The following is a 24,055-nucleotide window of genomic DNA, read 5'->3' as shown; positions in this document are numbered from 1 at the left end:
TGTCAGCAAATCAGAGACAGGTTGATGGAAGGTGGCAAACCTCAGTGATGATCTCCTCCTCTTGGAAACAGTCACTACCCAGTGGCAATTAGAAATGCCTGTTCTTTAAAGAACAGTGATGCCCATCACAGTGGCATCTTCCCCATATCCATCACATTAAGCACATCCATATTGGAATAACACATGCACTCAGAAACTGATGCTGTGTATATCATAGAATCAAAGCATCATTTGAGTCGGAAAGGCCCCTTAAAGGACATCTGCTGCAAACCTCCTGCAAAGAATAGGGACACCTGCAGCTCCACCAGGTGCTCAGAGCCCCATCCAGCCTGACTTTGGGTGTCTGCAGGCATGGGACATCCACCACCTCTCTGAGCAACCTGTGCCAGTGCCTCATCACCCTGATGGTAAAAATCTTTTCCCTTACATCCAGTCTAAATCTCCTCTCTTCTAGTTTGAAATCATTTCCCCTTCTCCTATCACAACAGACACTGCTAGAGAGTCAGTCCCCTTCTTTATTATAGCCCTCTGCTTTAGAAATTCCCACACAAATTGCATCTGACAGCCTGGAAGAGAGGGGTGGATAGGGTGGCTCATGGGACCAAAAGATCTCCAGCTGTGGGAGGATGCCACAGGTCTCAGGAGGAGATGAGTCCCACACTTGTCAAAGGATGCCACCAGAGAGCAGTGGCAGGTCTCAGCAGCCACCACCACATCAGCAGATCTGCCTCAACAGCTCGCTACAAGGTTTTGGGTTCTCAGCCACTTTGGTATCACATCGAGGCACGAAAGCTGTTGGTATCTCGTCTGCCTGTCATCTGCTCTGAATTGGGGTGTCAGGGCTGATGGCCGGGAAACTTTGGAAAGTTTTTCAGCTGGCAGATAAACAGCAGCAAGCATTCTCAGGACAACACATTCTGGAGCCCCAATCTTATCAGGGCACTTAGGAAACAGTCTGTATACATGCTTCAGGCCAGACAGCTAGAGCACACAAGGCAGCTACGGAGACCATGTTTGACGGCTGCAGTTTTTGCTTGCTTTTTTCTTTATTTTGTTGCCATCCTGATATAATCATGTCCATGAGGCTGGCAGGAGAGTGCTGATTAAAGCCAGCTATGCAGAGACCTAATGGGGCTGGGTGCCTTGACATCTAGCCATGATTTATTGTGGGAATGGTGGGAGAGAAAAGCATTTCAGATTGTCCATTCAGGTTTAAGGAGGGAACAGGAGACAATTTTGGGTGCTGCACATAGCTAAGAGGGAGTACTGCCCAGCAACTGGGGACAGAAGCTCTCTGCACTGCTGGTGTTTCCTGCATAGCCCAGTGTTAGGAATGTGTGTCCATGCCAGTACCAACGTGTCCACGGGGCTTCTTTTATTGTTTTATTATTATGTCATTTTATCTTTTATTATTTGGCTCAGTGTTGGCAAAGCAAGCTCAAATCTGCCTGCAGTGAGTATTGTGAACTCAGCCTCGATCCCCTCTTAGCATGCAACAAGTGGTTGTGTCATCTGTAAAATCTCATCCCACTGCTGTGACTCTGAGAGCTCAAAAACACAAGAGGCAGAACCCAGCTCATATTTTAAAAATATTTCAACAAGAACAAGTCTCTTCTCGTGGCTTTTGTTTGGGTAAGTTCAGGAAGGTATAATTAAAATATGTGCACTGCAATTTGGAACTGGAAAATCAATGTGTTTCACACCTACGTGCACAGTGCTACCTAAAACACCTCCTCCTCCTTTCTGTCTCTGCCTGGAGACTTCCCTGCTGCTCGTTTCCTGCCAGCATATCTCTGTGATCTTCTTCTATCAAAACAAGCTCCCCCGCTAAATTCATTATAGGCAGAGGGATGTGATGGATATGCACCCACACAGCTCGATGAGCTTCTTCTACACTGAAGTAAGAGGTGGCCCACAGATGAACTGCAAAATTTAGTAGGAGGGAGGGTAGGTCGTGGATGACCCTTGACTCCTATTTTCTGCCCTCTTTTTTGCAATATGAACAGGGATTTGACATGGCCAGGTCTGGGTAACCATGCCCCCACCTCCTCTTCCCTGCTGCTTTGGGATGGAGATGTGGCCATGATCAGAATGAGCATCAGACTGGTAAGGAGCATGAGGGGTCCTATGCAGCTCACCAGAAAATAGCCTTAGACATTCAAAAGGCCAACAATGCAGTCAAAGCTTACTTTTTTAGGCAAGTAGTAAGGACAGATTGCAAGGGGAAAGGCTACCTCATCCCATTGCTCTTCACACCTTATTCCTGCATTGTTTCCTCTAAAGGCAAATATCATTTTTGCTGCATGTTTGTAACTTCCGAGCTGCAAAAGCTTTCCCTTGTCCTGTTTCATTATTGTAGGTAATGAGTGTTTGCCGTTCTCTTTTTGTGGCAATAATGTGAGGTGAGATTGGGCCAGTTGCAGGAAGAAAGCTGAAACTCAATTCACAACTCACTGTAACTAAAAGATTGCATTTTAAGGTGATGTTTGTGCTATTCTATTCTGAGTTGGATGTAGGCATGACAGCACTTCCTTCAGTGGTGCTGTACTGCTTCTGAGCATTAAATGTGGACCAGGCTTTGAGCAACCTGATTGAGCTGTTGGTATCTCTGCTCACTGCAGGCAGCTAGACTAGATGGCCTTTAAGGGTCCTTTCCAACTCAAATAATTATATGATCCAATGATTAAAGAAGCTGCTAGGGATGCAACTTTTAAATTGGAATACTGAGCATATAACCCTATTGCATTATTGGCAGCTCTTGATCTAGCTGTGATTTCCATAGTTTTTTTTCTTTCCTTCATTACTTACATTAAGATACTCTATTTTTTCCAAAAAATCCTTTCCAGTCTTTTCAAGTTAAGACAGATTCTGCTGCAATCTGCTACCCAGTGCACCAGGACAGATACAGGTAGAAAAGGACATGACATAACTCCTCCCTGCACTTACCTGTTATCTCTACAACATACCTATATGAGCCTACCCTGTAAGCCTGAATTGCCATCTTGCATAAATCAGTCTCATTCCAATTTATTTTTAACTTTTCTGTCTTCTACTTCTTCATGCTTCTCACCATCTACCTTCTCTCCTTCCCTTCCTATTAATTGTTTGCAGAAATCCTTATGTATCCAAGGTCACAAGGGCTTGCTCTTGCTACGACCAAATCTACCTTCTTTGGCCTTCTCTGCCCAGTGGTGTCAGGGCTATGGGATGTTGTCTTCAGAAGTGACTAAAGAATCAATGGTCATTGGCAGCTGAATGGGGCCCTGAATATCCTACACGATATTGAAGGGCAACCTGATCTAGTGCCTGATGTAGGGGTTGGCAACTCTACCCAGGGCAGAGGAATTGGAACTAGATGATCGTCAAGGGCCCTTCCAACCCAAGCCATTCTGTGATTCTGTGATAATCAACAGGGGGTACAGTTCTGTAGTGGGCTCTTCACAACATTTTTTATTATTTAATTTGGATCTTTAGCACACCAAGGGCCTTGCATCAGGATCAAAGAACAGCACTGACATTAGGCCTTTTTATGAGGTGATTTGACATCTTTGTTCCAACTTTCCAGTATTATCCAGCATGGGAATGCTCTCAAGGTAAACATCTGTCTGAGGCTTATCTGTGGGAAGATTATCTTCACAGACAGCAAGGGAAGAATACAGGGATTTAAAACTTTCCTTCTGTTAAAAATTAGTTTAAACTTTACATAATCCAAAAAAGCAGCACAACAAACTTAATGCAACATTCAACGAAGTCATTTAAGAATTTTCTTCCTGGGGTATGAGCTGACCTTTTCCCAAATAGTCAAATGCCAGTGGCTCCTGTCAGAGGCACTCTTGGAAATGGCAGATAGACGTTTTTAGGCTGTCCCTCCCCACAGCTTTTGTAGGAGCAGGTTTTCTTGAGGCCTGATTGTACTTACCCTTATAAAACCCCTGAAGGGATGCAATCATTCCCACTTTGCTGGTTGGAAACCAAGACTTAGAAGGGTAAATCTTGAATTTTGAAGCCATTCCAGAGCAGTTCAGCTGGCTGGGAAGATAACAAAATGCAGGTATGAGTCCAAGCATGCAGTGAGTGAGTGCAGACCCTAAAGTCTTTGGACTTGACCTTGTCCATAGGGTGGCCATATGGCGAATCATCTCATGTGAAAGACACAGTATATATGTCAGTCACATGCACCTGTAACTGCTCCAAGAGCACAGGAGCATGGACAGAGCCAGGATGAGACTCTTCAGCCAAGGGACCTCAGCTGAACTATCACTCCAGGCTGTCTTTAAGTTAATGGAGAGAAATAGGTACCTCTACAGGGTGATTTGTCTTCTCCTAATATGACTGTCAAGGGGAATTGCTCTCTGAAATTGCCTGCTTCTATGGACTTCCACTGAGTTAAGAGTTGTTATTCTGGACTGACAGACTAGTTTTAGGCGAGATACCCAGAGCCATGAACTGATCTGATTCAGGGTTCTAACCCTTGAAGAAAACTTCCCTTGCATTAGTCAGGGCACGTTGATCCTCTTTATTAAAGCAGGTGATAAACTTTGAGTACTCTGAAACCTCACCACTATGGTTAAATTGAATTAAACTCTGTGGTGGAGAAACCCAGCAGGTCTGTAGATGGGCTACCTGCCTTTTAGAGGCTGTGCTCTGAAAACTGGATATCATTGCCAGGCCCGGTAGCTGAGTTATCGAGAAAACTTCCCTACTAAAAATATTCTGGATCTACATTTGCAAGAATCTCAGTCTTGGATAAGTCACAGAAAAAGAACAGACCACACTGCAGTGACACTATCCACAGCCAAAAGAAAAGAGGACATCCTCAGGGAATAACATTCACTTATCCAGTCTTAAAGACATTAAGATAAATTAACACAACATATGCCTAAATTGTTTAATCCCATTAAAGTTCAGATTCTCTGTTATTTCCTTTTCCCTGTCATGATGAGCATGTTGCACTTTCTGGTGGAAAATATGATGAGGGAGCAAAAATTTTTAGATTAAAAACCCCAGTGCAAAATGGCACTGTAGAATTAAATGGGCAGAATGCAGGACAGGGGCACATCCCCAGGACTGGAGGGTGAGGATTAAAATATCTGCCAGCCCACATGCAAAAGTCCATATTAATGGACAAGCTCCCCTAACGGTCATCTTCTAGAAATGCTCCATCAAAGTGACAACAAGAGGTTCTGTGCCCCAATCATCTTGACAGCCAGCAGGAACTTGTATTGTTAATCAAGGTTTAAACCACTGTTCCCATAATTGAGGATTCCGCAAGAGGCGATTTTCATTTCTTGTGAGGCCGTCTGAATTCTGGACACCCTGTTCTGTATTCAAGCATCTAAATAATGCTCTGGAGACAGGAGACAGAAGGACCCAAGAGGTTACGGCCTGTAATGGCCTTAAGTTGCACCAGGGGAGGCTCAGAGTGGATATTAGGAAAAATTTATTAGAAAGAGTAGTGATGCAGTGGCACAGGCTGACCAGGGAGGTGGTGGAGTCCCCGGAGGTGTTCAAGAAACGTGAAGATGTGGCACTGAGGACGTGGTTAGTGGGCACAGTGGGGAGGGGTTGACATTTGGACTTGGTGACCTTAGTGGCCTTTTCCAACCTTAATGATTCTGTGATTCTGTGATTCTGTGATTCTGCTTTCCTATTATCAAAAGCAGTTGCACTGCTCCAAGATGTCATCTCCTTTGAACACACATTACTGTCCAGTAACCTTATTCTACAGTCATTCCTTTCTGCAGTATCACCTCTGATTCCAGGAAAGTTGCTTTATTTTTTTAATAGGAAAATACACAACTGAAATGAGCCTGCAGAAATGTTCTCTCTCAGAACATTTCCAGTCCAAATACCAGAAAATGTATCCAATGGCCCTGAAAGTCCTTCATCTCTTTTATGTGGTATGGCTGGTAGGTGTCCAGATGGAGACCCTGAATTCAGTCCTGTATGCACGCAATCAAGTTTTGCACCCCGAGTGGCCAACAGCTCCTTCCTTCCTGCTAGGCAGGATGCCCGTCCTAACTCCAGAACCATTAATTCTTCAAAATACAACAAATATGGGTCAACAGCTTTTGGAGAGGTAAGGCCACAAAACAATCCTGCACTGACACTGAAATAATTCTGGTGCATGAAAAGTTAGAGCAGCTGTGGCTGTTTCTACATACACAAGTAATGCGGCTTGCTTGCTGCCAGAGAGCCTTAATCCTCTTTGAACTCCTGACTACATATCGGATGGTTGCTCCATGCAGTAATATCTGTGTATTACTGTCCATTCACTGTAAGTATTTTATAAAGCAATACAAAGTCGGGAAATGTATTCTCAGGAGGCACAGACGCAAAGGTTACCGAATGCAAATCAGATATTTGTGTTGGCATTGGTATCTGGTATGTTTGTAAAACCAGGAGCGCGGTATCAAGTGTTAAAATGGGAAAAATTCCCTCCACATCCTGTGAAAATGCTGGCAGCACAAGGGCAGCGAGTGCCTGCGGGTGTGGTAATTCAGTATGGTCGCTGCTTGCTAAACAAAGTAATCCTTGTGGCCGCCAAATAAAGGGATAAAACCGCTTCAGCAGGAAAATGGAATCTCTTAATCAGGGGAGAAGAAATAGAAGCCACTAGACTGTGTGAGAAGCATGGGTGAAGGAGCTCTGTTAGAGATTGCTACTTATTTACCTATTCTGCAATAGTTTTGTATTCCTTAAAGCACTGCCTTTTGAAGTCTAGTGATTAAAATATGAACATAAATGCTGAAAAAATGAGAAAATAAGGATGAATGGTTTTTCCCTAATAACAGAAAAACATGAAGGGTACAAAGGTATGAGACAGCTCCTGGAGGAGGTCAGCCCCTGTCCTCATGTGCTACGCAGCTGTGGTGGCACCCACTGGGCCTCACTGAAGGCAGGTGTGATCCCAGCAGAAATAGAAGTGATGTTTTTCTACGTCTTTAAAATCCATTTCTGAGATCTGCAATCCATGCTGGGTCAACAAGCGAAATAAATTCGGATAGCAGGGATGTCCATTTGACTTAACCCAAAATAAACATCAAGGAATCACAGGATCAATAAAGTTGGAAAAGACCTCTAAGACCACATAATCCAACTCCAGCCCACCCCACCATGCCCACTGACCATGTCCCTCAGTGCCACATCCACACAGTTCTGACCCCACCGCCTCCCTGGGCCACTGCATCACTACTGAGAAGAAATTGTTTGTAATATCCAGCCAGAAAGGAGATGCAATAAAGGAGTAAAAGCCAGAAATACTGAAAGTGTAACTCATTAACATAATTATTCACCAGAAGAGGTGTCCTGCTGATGTCTTTGCAGACTGACTCACACATGGAGAAGAGATTTCTTTTACTTTACAGAACAGATCAGATGAAACGGTGCTGGAAGTGTCAGGACCAAGGTAACTCCAGGCTGCCTTGTGTAGTGGTACAGCTTGAGATGCTTGCATTTGTGAAACAGGCAAGAAGGTTTTTATTCTCATAGGAACAAGTGTCAGGAAAAAGCATTTATGGATGGTGTAACAAGGAGGAGGGACAGAGGACTCACCTGAAAGCTATAGGAACAGGCTTTCTGATGGGAGGTAAGTGAAAAAGATACACTGTGAGCTGCTGTATCTTGATTTATATCTGTGGCAGGATGCAAATCGACTTTACACAACATCTTATCTGAAACAGCTTTCCCAGTACTGTTAGATTTTTTTTTTTTTTTTCCAAATAGTGAAAAAACACATAGCGACCTTCTTAAATTGCATTTAGTCATTTGTGGTTAAATGGGAATATGCTCCAGCTCCTCTTACAGGCTAATGTTGCAATTAAGGCATGTGTTGCAGGATAACTCCCCCCAGCCATCCCTAATCGCTGGGCTGGAGGGGCAGGGCAAAGCTGTCAGCGTGGTGTGCAGCTGCACAACCCAGTTCCCTGGCTGCCAGCCAGGGCTGGTAATGGACATTTATTCGGTAGGTGTTTCTCTGACAGACCCCAGAGAAACTTCCTGGAGCACGAGCAGCAGTGGAGCAGCACAACTTCGGATAGCTATTGCCAACCCCCTCAACTCAAGTGACCCTTGCTTGAAGGTATTAACACTTGTCCTCTTCCCCAGCCCATCGCCAAATGCACCGCTGTTGTCCTTGGCACAAGGGACTGCCTGAACATGGCGGTCTGAATTGATGTGGCTTTGTTATGGACACAACTCCATGTAGTGTCATTGTGACTCATCAATGAGAGGGTTTTTTTCTCCATGGGATGGAGGTCAAATGAAGGATCTGGGGTGAATCTGACTTTTCCTAGCACTGTGGATTCATTGTTTTAATAGGTTCAGTGCCAAAGCCTGTTTCTGCCACATTTAACAAGCTTTGGTATAAAAGAACTAAAAATTGTCCTTGCATCCCTCAGAGGTCCAAGGGTCAGACATCGACAGCTGTGCTCTCAAGGTATCACAGAGCTCTCTGTTACACATTCACACAAACATGAGGAAGAACTGCAGTTGAGACCAAGCTCAGATTCTGGATGGGGCTATGACAGCAGTTACCTCAGTCCTCATTGCTTTCTGTGTGCACCCTTCACCTTTTCCAACAAAAGTACCCACTCTGCCGCTGGTATTTCCAAAAGGCACTTGATAAAACCCAGTGCCAGTGTTGCCAGGACAGCTCTGTGAGGGTAAGTGGTACCAAGCTGATAACAACTAATGAGTTTACAGAGTATCTCCAGCATGATTGCAGCATCTGCTGCAGATCCCAGCAACATTCCCCTGCCACTAAGTGAGCAGGCAGAATTGCTAATCTTGGGGCATTAGTGATCTGAGGAGGAAATGATGGAAGAGACAGGAATACCATTGCCGAGACCCAAAGTCTAGGGCAGGTGGAAGCAGGTGTTGCTTATGGCTGAGATCTTGGCCACAGCTCTGGTGGTAACTCCTGCTGTTCCACAGCTTCCTGTGCAGTCTCAAAAGCAACTGAAATACCATCAATTCCCTATTTCTCCTCTAATGTACAGGGCCCTGTTTCTGCATGCTAATGATTGCCTGAGATGCCACCATATAATTTGAATTCTTCTTTTTGAATACATTTTCTCTTCAGGAAGACGATGCACATGGAAATGCCAGATGAAACACTGCTATTCCCCCAGGACATGGTGGGTAGCATCACTGAAACGTTCCCATTCCTGAGCCACTACAGCACATGACTTGCCATGTTAAGCAGCATTATCATGGCCCACCAGTTGTCAAGAGAGGCATTTTCAGATTGGATATCAGTACAAAATCCCTTCTCAGAAAGAGCGGTGATGCCGTGGCACAGGCTGCCCAGGGAGATGGGATGGTCAACCATCCCTGGAGGAGTTCAAGAACCATGGAGATGTGACACTGAGGGATGTGCTCAGTGGGCACAATGGGATGGGTTGACAGCTGGGCCACATGATCTTTCTGTTCATTTCTAACTTTAAAGATTCTATGAGTCTATTCTATGAATCATGTTCCTCAGCAGAGAAGGTGAGAGCCAGACCAGTGCATAGCATTCAAATTAATGGGTTTGATCTTCAGCACACTGCTGGTAGTCCATGGAGCAATGAGCTTCAGAGATGTTCTAGCCTCTGCTGACATCCAAAATACTCCCGTGGCATATCTAAGGTAAGGTTTAATGCTTTAGGGGATGTCTGCACTGTGTAGCTCTCCCACACCATTCACTTTCACCAAGAGTGACATTTATTTTCTGAAATGACAATCATTTCAATCCTTGAGCACTGCAGAAAATAACTAGCCTTTTTTTTTTTCTTTTTTTTTTTCCCCTATGGATAATTAAACTTCACTTTATTCAAAGCCTTTCAAAGAACAGGTGGCAGAAAATAAACCCTCAGACTCCAAGAATAAAGGAAGGGCTGTTTTTACAGAGATGTCTGAATTATACACGCTTCAAAAACAGAGCACCGGAACCAGCAAAGAGGCAGCAATAAATGCAGTCCCTGGTTTTGTGGTTGCCAACGAAGATATCACTGTCACTGGACAGTGCTGCAAACTCATTTTTTAGGTCAATACAAACAGCTTTTTGAAATCTAAAGAAATCTTTAAAATGCTGTCAGATTAGAGTAAGAGAAAAATTGCAGTTTTGTTACATTGAAAGCTGGTCTACAAAGCCAAGGGGAATGTCTCACGGCTTTGGCTGCATTTGCTTCTGCTAGCATTACTCTTCATGTCTGGCTTGCAGCGAGTCATGCTGGGATGCTGTTCCTACCGGATGCATCTGCTGAGAGTAAACATATGGAAAGGCCTTCCCTTCAGTAAGGATATGTCATCCTCTTGCTGTGTGATGGGCAGCATCACCATTTTCAGCTAATTCTGGAGTTTTTCAAACCATGGTAGTGTTCACACAAATGAGCTGAAGGAGGAGGAAGGGGATTAGGCACAGCCTTTATTGTTTATTTGTTTATTTGTTGATTTAGTTATTTATGTTCAGAACGGATCCTCCAATCTTGCAACCCTCTGAACCTTTCCACAGACATGTCCCATAACTGACTCATTGCTGTGGGTAAGGAGCACAGAAGAGATAGATGTTCAGCTGTTCAGCCCACATTGATTTAATTAGTGGCACTTTTAATTAAGCTTTACCATTAAGTTGTAGAGGGAGCACGCTTATAGAAAAACCATTTAATGAAGATTTCCTTGGCATCAAGAAGAAAGGTGTGACTCCAGCTTAATTACTCAGACCAACAGAGGTAGTACTGAGATGCATCTGAGGACCAGTTACAAGCGGTGTTCATAATTCAACTGCTAAATTAAAGCTGCAAACAAAGGTATTTACCATGCACCCTGTGGCTGTCCTGCCATGTTTACTGGCACAGTGGCTGTACAATTGGATGACAGCTAATACATAGCTCTGGGGATATTTTTACAGTTTCTTTTAAATAATTGATTAGAGACATAATTACACTGTGATAATTGCTAGCCATGAGGAGAGACTTCTGCTATAAGCTGCAGGTAGTGACATATACCATAATATTATGTTCCTTAAATGGACAGCCAGACTTATGAGTTGCCTAGATAGTGCTCCTGTGAAGGAATTCAGAATCTTGTGGATCCTATCTCTGTTGATGAGCCCTGTTGCAAGAAAGGAATTAGTAAAGGTCCTAGTTTCTGGTTCTCCTTTCAGAAAGGAGACTTTGGTCTGTGAGTCACCGCTTGCTTGGAAGTAACATCTAATTTGCTTCCTCATTGCCAGACACATCCCCAAGCTCATCATTTTCTACCAGGAGGCAAAGAACAGCCATTAAACCCAGCAGTGAAAGAGGAAAATCACATGCACAATTTGCTGCCTGTCCTTCTCCCCTGGGACTCCAGGGTTTAATGCAATTTGGTGTATCCCAGCCAGTGGTACTTCACTGCTTTTAATTAAAAAAAAAAATTAAAGGATTTATGTTGGGATTAAATGGGATAATTATTGATTGATCTCTGCCTTCTAAATTGAAAAGCATTTGGATTAATCAGCTTTTAAGTAGGAAATCACTCAGCTCTGGACAGGAAACCAGCCTCAGGCCATGCACTTTGCATCTAACAGGGCTTTATTTGGTCTTCTCTCCTAAAACCCAGTGAGAAAAGTTTTCCTTTCTTCTGTCCACCTGGAGCATCCTGGCACATCTGACCAAGAGATCTGGTCAGATCTCCAAGACCTTTGTTCTGGGAACTGGGAAACTCATCTCTCTGGTTGGTCAAGTCAGCACTGAAATGCTTGAAGGATGGAAAGAGACAGTTGTAGAGACTGTCCTGTAGGTCAAACAAAAGCAGATGGCCAAATAGACAGGTGTAAAGCTTGCAGTCAGTATAGACTCTATGTACCCCTCCATCTACACAAGCTGTTGGAAATGAGGTTAAACAGGTGAGGCTGGTGGTAGGACAGTATGTACTAAAAATAATAATGGCACGCTCAAACTAATGATATTTAACATCTCCAGCTGCAAAAGTAGGCTGCTGACCTAAGCACTGTGTGTCCATGTTTCTGCTTATATCTGGAACAGAAATAGCATGTTTTGTGACCCCCATTTCTACTTGGATTATTCCGCTGTATGAAAATAAGTAATACTATCTCCCAGGAAATGCCGAATTGAAAAGTTAGAAGAAAAGCTTGCCACTTCAGGAGAAATATTATTTTTAAGAACAGAGAGTTTTGATTGGATTTTTCCCTTTGGAATGAAATTCCAGTTCCAGTGAATCATCTTTCCAGTGCTAAGGCTTAGAAGCAAGTTTCAGCTTTCCCCTTTGTGAAAGTAATATTCACTTCAAAGCCTCTGTCTTCTCATTTACTCCCCGCTGGGAAATTTTCTTGTTTTCTTTTAAAAAGATCCTCCTTCCTCAAAAAAAACCCCAAAACTTTGGGCATTTTTGTTTGGTTGTTTGCTTTTAAATATTGTATTTTTAAAGAGTCTCTAGGAAAAGAAAGGAGTACTTCCTCAGGAAGATGCACACCCGGGGAGTCTACATTTTTCTGGGAAACATATTTCTACTGAAGTACTTCAATCTGCTGAGCTGCCGATCCAGCCCTGACTCACATGTGAACCTCATCCACATCTCATCTTCTGGAGGTAGGTGACCTGGCAGCACAGTAGCAGATTACATCCCTCTGCAGCTGTATGGTAATTCATACTTGAAGGAATGATTTGAGTTCCCCACACAGTAGTCAGCTCTATATTAATTGGAACAAAAGACTTTGCTTCATCAGTGACAACTCAGTGAAAGCCTCTCTTCTGTGGACAGCTGAGCTTGGAGAGAAAAAGCACCCACGTTATCATGGTCACACTGTCTGAGCACCCTGAAATTATAACCACACTGGCTCTTGAACAATCCCTTCTGCACAGCTTCATTAGGAGTGTCATGAGTTGATCAGCATAGCTCACAAGTGTGTCAAGAGTGATGAGTGAGATTAGGCACTGATGATAATGATATGCGTGAACTCAAATTATTTGTCACATATAATCTAGGGGGAACAGTTAGAGCATTTTTTTTAAGTGGACTGACTTAAAGACGTTGCTTGTCTTGAGTACAGGGCTCCTGTAGGATGACTGCAAATGGATGAGTTGAAATGAATGAGCTCTGGCACATGTTGGCCAACTCCAGTGGGGCCATTTAAGCCCCTCTGCACCATACTCCCAGTGCAAATACTGCAATTTGGAGAAGTTTTGTCAAGGCCAGGCTGGATGGAGCTTTGTGCAACCTAATCTGGATGGAAGTGTCTCTGCCCATGTCAGAGGGTTGGATTTGATGGTTTTTGAGGTCCTCTAATATCACAGCCTAGATGTGCTACTTGGATACCAGGAAAAGGTTTTTCACTGAGACAGTGGTCAGGAAGTGCAACGGCCTCCCCAGGGAGTTGTGATACCAAGCTTGCCAGAGTTCAACAGGCATCTGGGCAATGCTCTCAGATATATGGTCTGATTTTTGGGTGGCCCTCTGTGGAACCAGGAGTTCAACTCTCTAATCCTTATGGATCCCTTCCAACTCAAGATATTCTATGATTCTATGATGATTCTGCTTTTAATGAAAGCAAAAAATGTGTACAGTAAATTCCTATTCCCAAAGTAAACAAGTGGAGAAAGGTTAAGGAACAAAGATTAAGACATTAGAAGAATGCAAAACCAATATGATCACTTGCTTGAGTGAAATGATCTTGTTCAGGATCTCCTTAAATTACTCAATGTGCTAAACTCTGTGATGAAACTTTAACCTGCGCTCAGATCTGTCAGTCAGAATTAACTGCTGCTTACTTAACATCTGGTAGCTGACCAGGGGAAAGCAGCGCATCAAAGCGTAGTCCCAGATCAGCTCCTGAACAACAGAATAATTCCCTTGCTCATTTTGAGGAGATTGAAGTCACCAGGACCACCAGTACAGTGCATCTCCATTTCCCAAATCACACATGGCAAGGAGAAGATGAAGTGCTCCTTAAAAATCCTGGTTGGACCAGTCTTAAGACAGAGAGGAATAGGACTGGACTTTACAAAAAGATGTGTTGTAGGGTATTCTCTTAATTATGTCCGAAGTCAGGTTTCTTCTCATCCTTTAGCTAATGTGCTTACTGGGAATCTCTTCTTGTTACCTCAAAGGGAAGAGGCACAACCCTATGAGTCAATCAATGACCTTTTTGAATTTCCTGCTTTCCAATCTCAGAAGCCATACACACCAGATATCACATGACATTTAAAAGAACTGCTTGCACTGAAAACGGGAGCTGGAGGACAAGACTGCAGTTCAGCTGGAGGTATGAGCACTCCACAGGGTGCCCCAAGAGCTAATGCAGAGTTCTGCACCTGGGACAGAATAACTCCAAATAACAGGACTGGCTGAGGACTGACTTTTCAGACAGAGTCATGGTGGGCAACAAGTTGAACAGAGTCTACAGACATCCCTTATGGCAACAAAGGTCTATCACACATTGTCTGTAACAGGACAAGAGCAGCCAACATGCCTTCAGAAGTACATTTTTGCTTCTCTTGAACATTTAAAGACCCTATCTCGATTACTGTGTCCAGCTTCAGGCTTCCCAGTTCAAGGGAGATCAGACCAATTGGAGCAGAGGAACATCATAGTGGCTGGAGTAGTGGAGAACGCATTGCGTGAGGATGAGGAGGCAAGAGGTTTTCCTCTGCCTGGAGAGAAGTAAAGACTAGGGGGCACATTGCTGTTTTCACATATCTGACACAGTATCAATGAGGAAATGGAGCTGTATTCTTTTTCCTAGGAGCACATGGGAAAAAAACTAGGGAAAAATAAGACAACAGCACAAGCTCCCGATGCAACAACTGAACAAATGTCCCTGGAAGTGGTGTAGCAGCAATAATCCTTTATTACTTCATTGTAAGCAGAAATTGAGGCATCTCTCTTGTAACCTGTGCAAGAACATGCCTCTGTGCTCTGCAGCATTGGAAGGCTGCCCAGAGCATGTAGGCTTCACCCATCTCCTCAGAACCATGCACACATTTCTTCCTTCTCCTCCTTCATTGCTTTTCCACGATCTCAAGCTCCCCCCTGGGGACTGCTCTGAATGATTTATTCAGGCAAAAGCCCTGCAGAGCCCAGGAACCAATCTCAGCAGCTCCTTGCTGTTTGGGGCAATGGAGGTCACCAGAGGGTGCTGCTGGGTCCCAGCCTTGCAAAAATCAAGAAAGGTGCCCTTCTGCATTTACTCTCCTCTCTGTCTCTCAAAGCAAAACGAGTAGAACCTAATGAACGAGTGTTGTAGAACGGTAGGACTCAACCTTTCAACTTCCCTTGCCTTAAGTTGTTGTGGTAGATTACCCTAGCAGATTTCTGGGACGCACTTGATTTCAGCCTTGCATATTTCTGTACTGTTTGGTTTCAGCCAGGTTAATCCTGGTTGTCACTTGAGTGCAGTTAATGATGTTCTGCTTGGAGATTTGCAATTGTGCATAACTGGGCTAAAGTCCTCCCTGCTGTCTTCACACTGCTTTCGGAGCCCTTCTGTCAGATACATGGGAGTCACTGAGCATTTTGCAAAGGAGTGACTGAAAATGAATCCTGCAGTCCTAAATGAACCGCTTTATAATCCCCCTGCTTCAGACTGTCTCAGATTAATACTATTTGCCAGTCACTCCTCCTCTCTAAAGAGGGAACATATTTTTAGCCTCTCAACAGATCTGACACACTGGAGTTTCCCCTGCCTGTAATCCCACTGTCACTATTTCTAAGTATATATTTTTAAACAATTTCTTACTTCTTAATGTTGTCCAGGCTAGGAATTTAAGATCGGTAGCGTGGGCAGGTACTGCTTGTGGATGCATGTTTGGATACTTGCAAGAGGCACAGTCTCAAACTGCAAACTGCAAAAAAAAAAAGAAAAGAAAAGAAAAAGGGGGGGGAGGGGGGGAAGAGGAGGGGAAATGGGGGAGGAAAAGGGAAGGGAAGGGAAGGGAAGGGAAGGGAAGGGAAGGGAAGGGAAGGGAAGGGAAGGGAAGGGAAGGGAAGGGAAGGGGGAAAAAAAAGGAGTTCTGTACAGTCACAGAAAGGCTCTTACTAAAGAACAGCTCCACTCTGTCTCTTGAGTGGTGGAATCAATGGCTCTCTCCTGCCCAGGGTTTTAACATGCTCTGCTCAGGCCAATTGTGGTTATATAATACTGGCTCCAAAGCAGATGCTGCTGTGTTCGGGCTGGGAGATTATAGCTGGAATGCACAACTAATGGAAGCTTTCTGACAAATGCAGCCTTCCCTGCCAGGTGGGGGATGGCTGAGGGCAGAGCTCCTGCATCCCTGGGGCACTCACATGGCAGGCAATGGGGCCGGCTGTGATGGGGCTGGTGCTCCTGGTTAGCCTTCCACCCTCCAAAAATGTAAATAAAAATCAGGTGAAGGAAAACAAAGTGGCAACAAATCATCTTCTGCTGTAGAGCTGGAGGTATGCCGGAGTTTTGTCACTGATGGACCGTAACAGTTGTCAGGCACTGCTCTGTCGCTGGGAGGAAGATGATACACTGCATCCAGGATGGTCAGTGTGCTTGTGTGGTTGAATATCTGATTGATTGAATATTTCTTCTTGTTCCTTTGTGATTCAGCACATGTTTGACATGTTGGGTGTCTCATTACCTTTTGCAGTGCTGTGACTTGGCTTTGTGGCATGTGCAGAGTAATGCCACCACAAAAGAGGAGCAAGCCTTTATTGTGGGGAGCTGGGTACAGCTCCAAGACAGTGCCTAGCATTTTGGTATTGAAAGGATATTAACAACCCCAGATTTGCTCTGACTCTGCTTCAGAAAATCCCATGTGTTGGTCTTGCCAGGCACAGCAACAGGGCCTGAGGGAATGGCATGGAGCTATGAGGGGAGGTGAGGGGAAGGCTGTGCCCCAGAGGGCAGTGGGCATGAAATGGGCTGCCCAGGGCAGTGGGCACAGCCCTGAGTGCTGGAGCTCATGGAGCACTGGGACACCACTCTCAGACATAGGGTTTGGGTTTGGGTTCCTGTATGGAACCAAGAGTTGGACCATTACAGTCTGCTTTGAGACATATGCCACCACTGATGCCATTTGGCTGCCTTACCAAGAAACAAGCCATGCTTGCTGTAGGGTCAACTGGATCCTTTCCATCTGGAAAAAAATCAGTTGGACACCTACAGCTGATCCTCATTCTGACCATTTCCGGCTTTATTTCTCATTTCTAGAATCTAGCAAAACAGATGTTGTGCTGTGTCCACCTGCATCTGAGCCAAACTGGGAGATGAGAGGCAGTGATGCTTTCCCATTGCTTACACCATGGGACATCCAGAGCTTATGGACTCACAACTCATCTCAACCATTTCGTAAATTCCTACTAAAATGAGAGCATTTCTGAAGCAAAAAAACAACAACCACAAAACAACAGAAAAAGAGTGGGGGGGTCTGAAAAGTGCATGAGGGCCATTATCTTAGAACAGAATCACTGAATGGCTGAAGTTGGAAGGATCCTTAAAGCCTATCCAGTTCCAACCTTGCTACCAACTAGATTAGGATGCTCAGGATCCTATTCAGGATCTCCAAGGGCTACAGCACACCATACCTCACCATGTTTTAAGCCTACTGTCCAGCAGCAGGTCAGAATGGGCTGTATCATTTACCCGAGAAAGAAGATAAATCAGTTTACAGGGGACTCTGTACTCATGTCTGTGGTGCCACCAGCACCTTAACTATGTGACATCCATCTTACAAAGGCATGCCTATACAAGGCTGTGGTCCCCATTGCTGTTGTTACCAGAAAAAAATCCTGGGCTCCCGCCACTGTCCAAACCACAAAGCCTCAGCAAACAGCAGCTGCTTCTCTTCCCAGAAGTGACCACATTTCAGCAATGGCTGTCGCAATGTAAATGTTTTGGAGCTGACCATAAACACGAGGGCAGAGCGCAGCTGAGAGGTAGCATTCTTACAGTGAGAGCTGCAAGTGCAGAGCTGGACCGTTCTACTGGGAGCCGTTTAATCCTGCATTGCTTCGCTCATAGCAAGTACAAGAGCAAATAGTCATGTGCATGTCTGTTTAAGGGCAGTACTGTCAGCTACAAATTCAACTACAAATGGTTCAGCCAGTTACTTATGCAAGAATATTTTAAAGCAACAAGAGATGAGAGTGCAAGTCCTCATGATTGCACTGATCTAACAGTCAAATAATATCCAGAGAGACAATATATCACTGTGTAGTTAGAAGAAGGCTATGGAAGAGATTATAAGCATGATCACTTCCACCAAAATCCTTTAGAACTGTTGTCACTTGCTTAGGCTGCTCTGGGAAAAACAAATATGATAAGAGAGGACAAAATTTGTTACAACAGGGGAAGCAGGCTTCAGGTAAATGAACATTGATGCTTCTCAGCAGGATGCTTCTTAATCCCCCTTTTCATGTTTGCATGTGGTTGGATATAGCTCAGTTGCTAATAGCACATAAAAATATTTCCAGTCATTTGAAGATGTATTTGATGATCTTTGCTCTCTACAGCATTAGCCACCTGAGGCAAAAAATGTGTGTGATGTTGGCCAGGGCTGGGCTTGACATACAGAGCGCAGCAGGGCTGGGTCTGAACAGCCAAAGCTGTGCAGTGCCATTCTGCAGGAGCTTGGAGCTCTGCTCACTGCTGAAGTAAGCCATGCAGGAGCCCTCTTAGGTGCTACAAAATCCCCAGTGGCCAACTTTCCCCAGTGGAGACTTTCACCTCCAGGATATTCTAGCTGTCTCTGTTCACTGCAGGAAGGTTGGATTAAATGACCTCAAAAGGTCCCTTCCAACTCAAATGATTCTGTGATTCTACGATTCTATGGCATGGTACATCTTCAAATTGGAGTGGTACTTGAACAAAATCATATTCTTTGACCTTCAGGAAATTCTTTTAGCCTGAAACTTAATGAAGCAAAAGGCAGACAAGGAAACAACGTATGCAGAGAGAAAACTGCAAAGTTCAATATTTGAGCATGATATTTCAGCATGATATCTGTAGCCAAAGATTCCCCTAATAAACGTACATATAGTTTTGATTCAGTCAAAATGTTTAATGTAAAATTGGTCAAAATGTCTGAATTTGCAACTTAGTTCAGCTGTTGAAAGACAACCATTCTCTGGCTGTATTTTTCCTACTGAAAGGGAAGCTCTGCCAGAGATCTCAACCAATCATCAGCAGTAAACCAGATGCTCCCTGCAGAGACCTGGGTGAGGGAAAAGGAAAAAGGGCACTGATGTTTCCCAAGAGTGACCAGCAACGACCATGAACAACAAGGTACAGATTGCCTTTGCCTTGTGGGTAGAGGATAGCAGTTGGCAGTGCTCCTTGGGAGGCATCTTTCAAACAGAAGGGAAATTCCTGACCTATATCCCCCTCCCAGAGACCTGGGTCTTGCCATAGAAGTCTTCATGGTCTTTATAGAACCCAAGTGTCAGCTCGCTCCTGGAGCCTGCCCACTGTTTCTCTCGCTGATTTGTGGCAAAAGATTATGTTTGCTCTGCAAAAAAAGCAGCCTTTACTTTTGCACAGCTGAATGATTACCCATTTTTAATGTGCTGTGACAAGGACGAGTGGGTCTTGAACCTTCTGGCCCTGCCACAAGATCACTTTTAGCCTGAAGTGCACTTTGAGTCTTCCTGCTGAGTGTGGCAGGAGACATACCAAGACTTCTTGGATGCCTCTCTGCTCTGAAGAGAGGGACAGCTGCTGTTATGAGAGATGCCCAGGGCATCCTTTATGGATCAGCAGTAGTCATGCTGTGTGTGGGGGGAGGAGGGAAGCTGATTTACTGCTGAGTCAGATGCATTTGTCTCGCTCTGGCTTTGGGTCCTGTGACAGCACTGCTATCGCCATAAAGATGAGTTGACTCTACTACATGGAGCCCTGTGTCTTATTCCATCACTCCCTGGAAACAAAGATAACAGCAACACATCTTGGGCTGCCAGGCATGTGGGACAGATCTCCAACCCAGCAGGTTGTCTCCCCAAGACTGGGGACAGCAGCAGCCAGACCATGCTCTGCATTCCTTGTGGTCATCTTCCTGCAAGCCAGCAGACATACAAACTCCACCAGTATTAGATTTTGTGGTCAGTTTGTAATGTGAGTGTAACTGAGCCCTTTTGCGGTTTTGGGTTCATTGCACTTAGTTTTAGAGTATAACATAGCCTTCCTTCTCCATCCTCTAAAAATGAAGAGCTCCCTTTGGCTCAGACAGATGTCCTCAGGAGTTCAGAATGGAGAAACACAGTTCTCAGACATCCATTCCCTAAAGTTCCCTGTTTCTAGGGCCCTGCCAGGGAAAGCTTTCAAAGCAGAATATACCACCTATTTTTTGATGACTCAAAAAATCAGAAATTATTTCTATCAGGGCTGAACAGATGGAGCAGCAGCCTGGCTGGGGAACTCCCTGGGTTGCTCCCCAGGTGTACGAGCTGTTTGTCAAAGAGATTGTTCACTGCTGAACAACACACTATCAGGCACAGACCTCAGTGCTGGCATAGCTTTGTCTGGACCATAGAGTTATTGTCTTGCTCCTTGGGTATTTTCTGGTAGTGGTAGCAGCTGTTAAATAAGCAGCATATTCAAAGAGAAAACTGCTGAGTTCGGTATTTGAGCATGAAATTTCAGCATGATGCCTGCAGCCAAAGATTCCCTTAATAAACATATTTGTAGTATTGATAAAGTCAAAATATTTGAAGGAGGTCAAAATGTCTGTTTTGGGGATGTCCCCATCCATACCACACACACAAATATTCTTATAGCCTCATATCTCTTCTCTCACTGATTCTCTCCTATCATCAGCAGTCATTGCCTATTTTTTTTATATGTTTCTCTTCCCAAAAGCTGTTTTTCCTCTTGGCAGGCCTTGAGACATTGATGGAGCTTGGTCTAGCATGCTACTGTGAATTGTCAACAGTGAAAGAGCTCCCAGACTTCTCATCTGGTCTGTTTGCACTTCCCACACATGTTGTCAGGGCTCTGACTACTCCAGCTAAGCAGGTTGGAAAGTGAGACCTTGCTCGGAGGAATCAGAGGTTAGAGCTGCCATTCTACATATCCTCTGGGCAAGAGGTCAAAGTAAATGATTACGATGATGATAATAGTAATAATAAAAGTTCTTTGGGAATAATTTATATCTCTACAAACAGGAAACTAGCAGTTGGAGCACATGTAGAGAGCCTCAACCATTTTGGAGGGGTAAGGGAATGAATCCTGGGTTTCATGCTGGACGTGAGGCATTGCCTTGTGCACAGATGTAGAGCAAATGTTATAATCTAATGAACTTTGGAGTCATATTGAAAGGTCCATCTTCTCATGGCTCTTCTCTTTATGATGCCCTTAAGGAAATCTGTATCTTGCAGGCAGACCTGTCTGACCCCATTAGCTCAGAAGGGAGATGAGTGTTTCTTATGGAACCTCACATCCTCATTCCTTTGTAGACCAATGAGAAGGAGCAGCAAGGTGCAAACATCAGAGTGACTCACAGCAGGCTGAGCTGAAATAGAGACGATATCGAAGCATTAATAACTGCATCTTTGAGCCCTGGCATTTAAAAAGACAACTGTAATGATGGCAAAGCAGAGCAAAATGCAGACTTAAAGGAAAAAGAAGCTTGTTATGAGTGGGCATCATGGAGAGCATGAGGTCTTCCTTCTTCAATAAAGGGACTTACTTGCTGAGTAGGCGATAACATCAAACTGACATCCCTGAAGAGTGAGCATCCCAATTTAGGATAGTGTCACGAGTATGTTTTGCTAGTCACTATGAAGGTATTTACATGCATTTAATCCATGCAGTCAGCTGGTGTGAGAGTCAAAGCTCTCAAATTAGAGCTGGGTAAGGACCTTAAGCTTCAGGCTTCGGGGATTTGGATGCAGCTCTGAGACCAGAACTGTGATACATGCAACACTCTGCTACCTACACTAGGAATGGAGAGGATTACAAAAGCTCAGATTGTTAATTACAAACATCATCAGATATAAAGATTCCTACAGGATCAAGTTTTAATCTCATTTTTTTTTCCCTCTGGAAAGCCCCCATTGACTTTATTCAGAATTTTCTCCAAGACAAATCACTCAGAAAGATTCATTCTGGTTGTGTTCATGGAGGTGATAATACGGTTTTACTACAAGTCTTGTTTTTCTCATCTCCAGATCTGAGCATGTGAAATAAATTTCTTGAAGAGGGAACTAAGCAGGAAGACTTGCTTCGAGTGTCAAGGGATGTGCTTGGTCCATCCTATCCAATACACACTGCAACACTGAGCTGACTTGAGAGGTGTAAGCCAACACGTCGTCCCTCACTCCCTGTGTCATGTCTAGCCTTATAAAGCCCTACTACCCCGTTAGATTTGGACAGGGGCCATGTTTACCACTTTCTGGAGCCTGGGTAGCCCTTCACCTTCCCCTTGTCAATGCCCCAAAGTGTTTCAATGCTAAACACTCCAAGAATGTGAAGGCTGACTAATCTTTGGGCTGATCTTCCCACAGAGTCTGAGGTGTGAGATCACAGCTGCTGGGTAGTGAGTTCATGCTCCGGACCCTGAAGCTGTTAGGTCCTTGAGACCCTACCCAAAAATAAGCTCTGTGACGTTCATGGCTTATTGTTCCCAGCACACCTGTGAAATGCAAGAGCTTCTCAAGGTGGAGGGCAAGAGCAAGGGTGGGCAGTGGGTGTCAGATTGGGGCTTTATCCTAACAGCTCGCACTTGACTCCCGCTTGGCTGATTGTCCAATCACACCTGATTGGCTTCCCCTTGCAAAAAAGAAATCTTTTTTTTTTTTTCCTTTCTTACACTCTTTCAACATCCATCTTTTTGTTGCGTTCTGTTCTTTGGAAAGGAGAGAAACTACGTGGCTTAAAACTGTGAAAAAGGGAAGCAGCAATTAATGCTGAATATTGCAGGGTTTCAAAGGGGATTTCCTCTGATAACGAGCGGAAAGAAGACTTAAATGCAGGCCCCCCAACACAACCTCGAGTTTTATAACCAGAATAATGAATGTTATGAATCTTATTTTCTGTGCCTTTCTCCCTCTATCTTTTGACTCACTGAATCTTAAGTACTTTATTACACTTTCTGGGAGGTGAATCCCATCTCAGGAGCACATCCAGATCACCTCCACTGGCACCAGGTGGGGACATCCAGGGTGTGACCCACCAAGGGCTGGATTGTCCTATGTCACATTGAGACCCTTCACTCCAGGTCTGTGATCTCTGGATGAATTCTCTTCACCTGCACAGCTTGTCCCTGAGCTAAAAATGAAAATTATTTCCTTTGTGCTTGGTCTGCAGGTTTGAAGAGATTAGAAATTAAGACAAATGTGAGGAACTGAAACAACCTTTTGGGGAAAAAAAACAAAACAAAACAAAACAAAAACAGTTAGAAACCTGACTCCCTTAAGGGTAATTACTCAATTCCCTTAGGCTTTAGTGTGACCAGGATTTCACAGAAAACACTGACTTTTGAAAACAGAGGTATGCACTTCAAGTCACCTTTTAGCAGAGGGTAGAATTTGTATCCTTGCAGGGCCACTTTGCATAATTTTATCTTTACTTGCTCAATCTTTGCTCTTTTTGCCTTAAAGCCCTTAATTTTTTTTCCTAGCGTAGTTGGTTGACAAGCAGAAAGCTTGAAAACATGGCCAGAGAATCTCTGACTGGCTGAAGGTGGCAAGAACTCTGGGTGCCTCTGGTCCCACGCTGCTCCATCAGGGCCACTCAGAGCAGGGTGCCAAGCCCCACATCCTGGCAGCTCCTGGATATCTCCAAGAAGGAGAGCCCATGGCTTCTGTGTCCTTGTGCCTGCACAGCTGCCTGGTGTTCAGGGGAACCTCCTGTGCTCCAGTTTGTGCCCACTGCCTCTGTCCTGGCACTGGGCACCACTGACAGGAGCCTGGCTCTGTCCTGTCCTCCTTGCACTCTCCCTTCAGGTATTTATGGACATCGATGAGATGTCTCTGAGACTCCTCTTCTCCAGATGGAACTGTCCCTGCTCTCTCAGCTTCTACTCCCAGGAGAAGTGTTCCAGTCTGCTGATCATCCCAGTGACCCCGTGTTGGGCTCCTTCCAGAATGTCCATCTCTCTCTTGTACTGGGTGG

Source organism: Lagopus muta, chromosome 7, assembly GCF_023343835.1.
Source record: "Lagopus muta isolate bLagMut1 chromosome 7, bLagMut1 primary, whole genome shotgun sequence".
In the NCBI taxonomy this organism is placed as follows: Eukaryota; Metazoa; Chordata; class Aves; order Galliformes; family Phasianidae; genus Lagopus; species Lagopus muta.
This window is presented reverse-complemented; position numbering follows the sequence as displayed.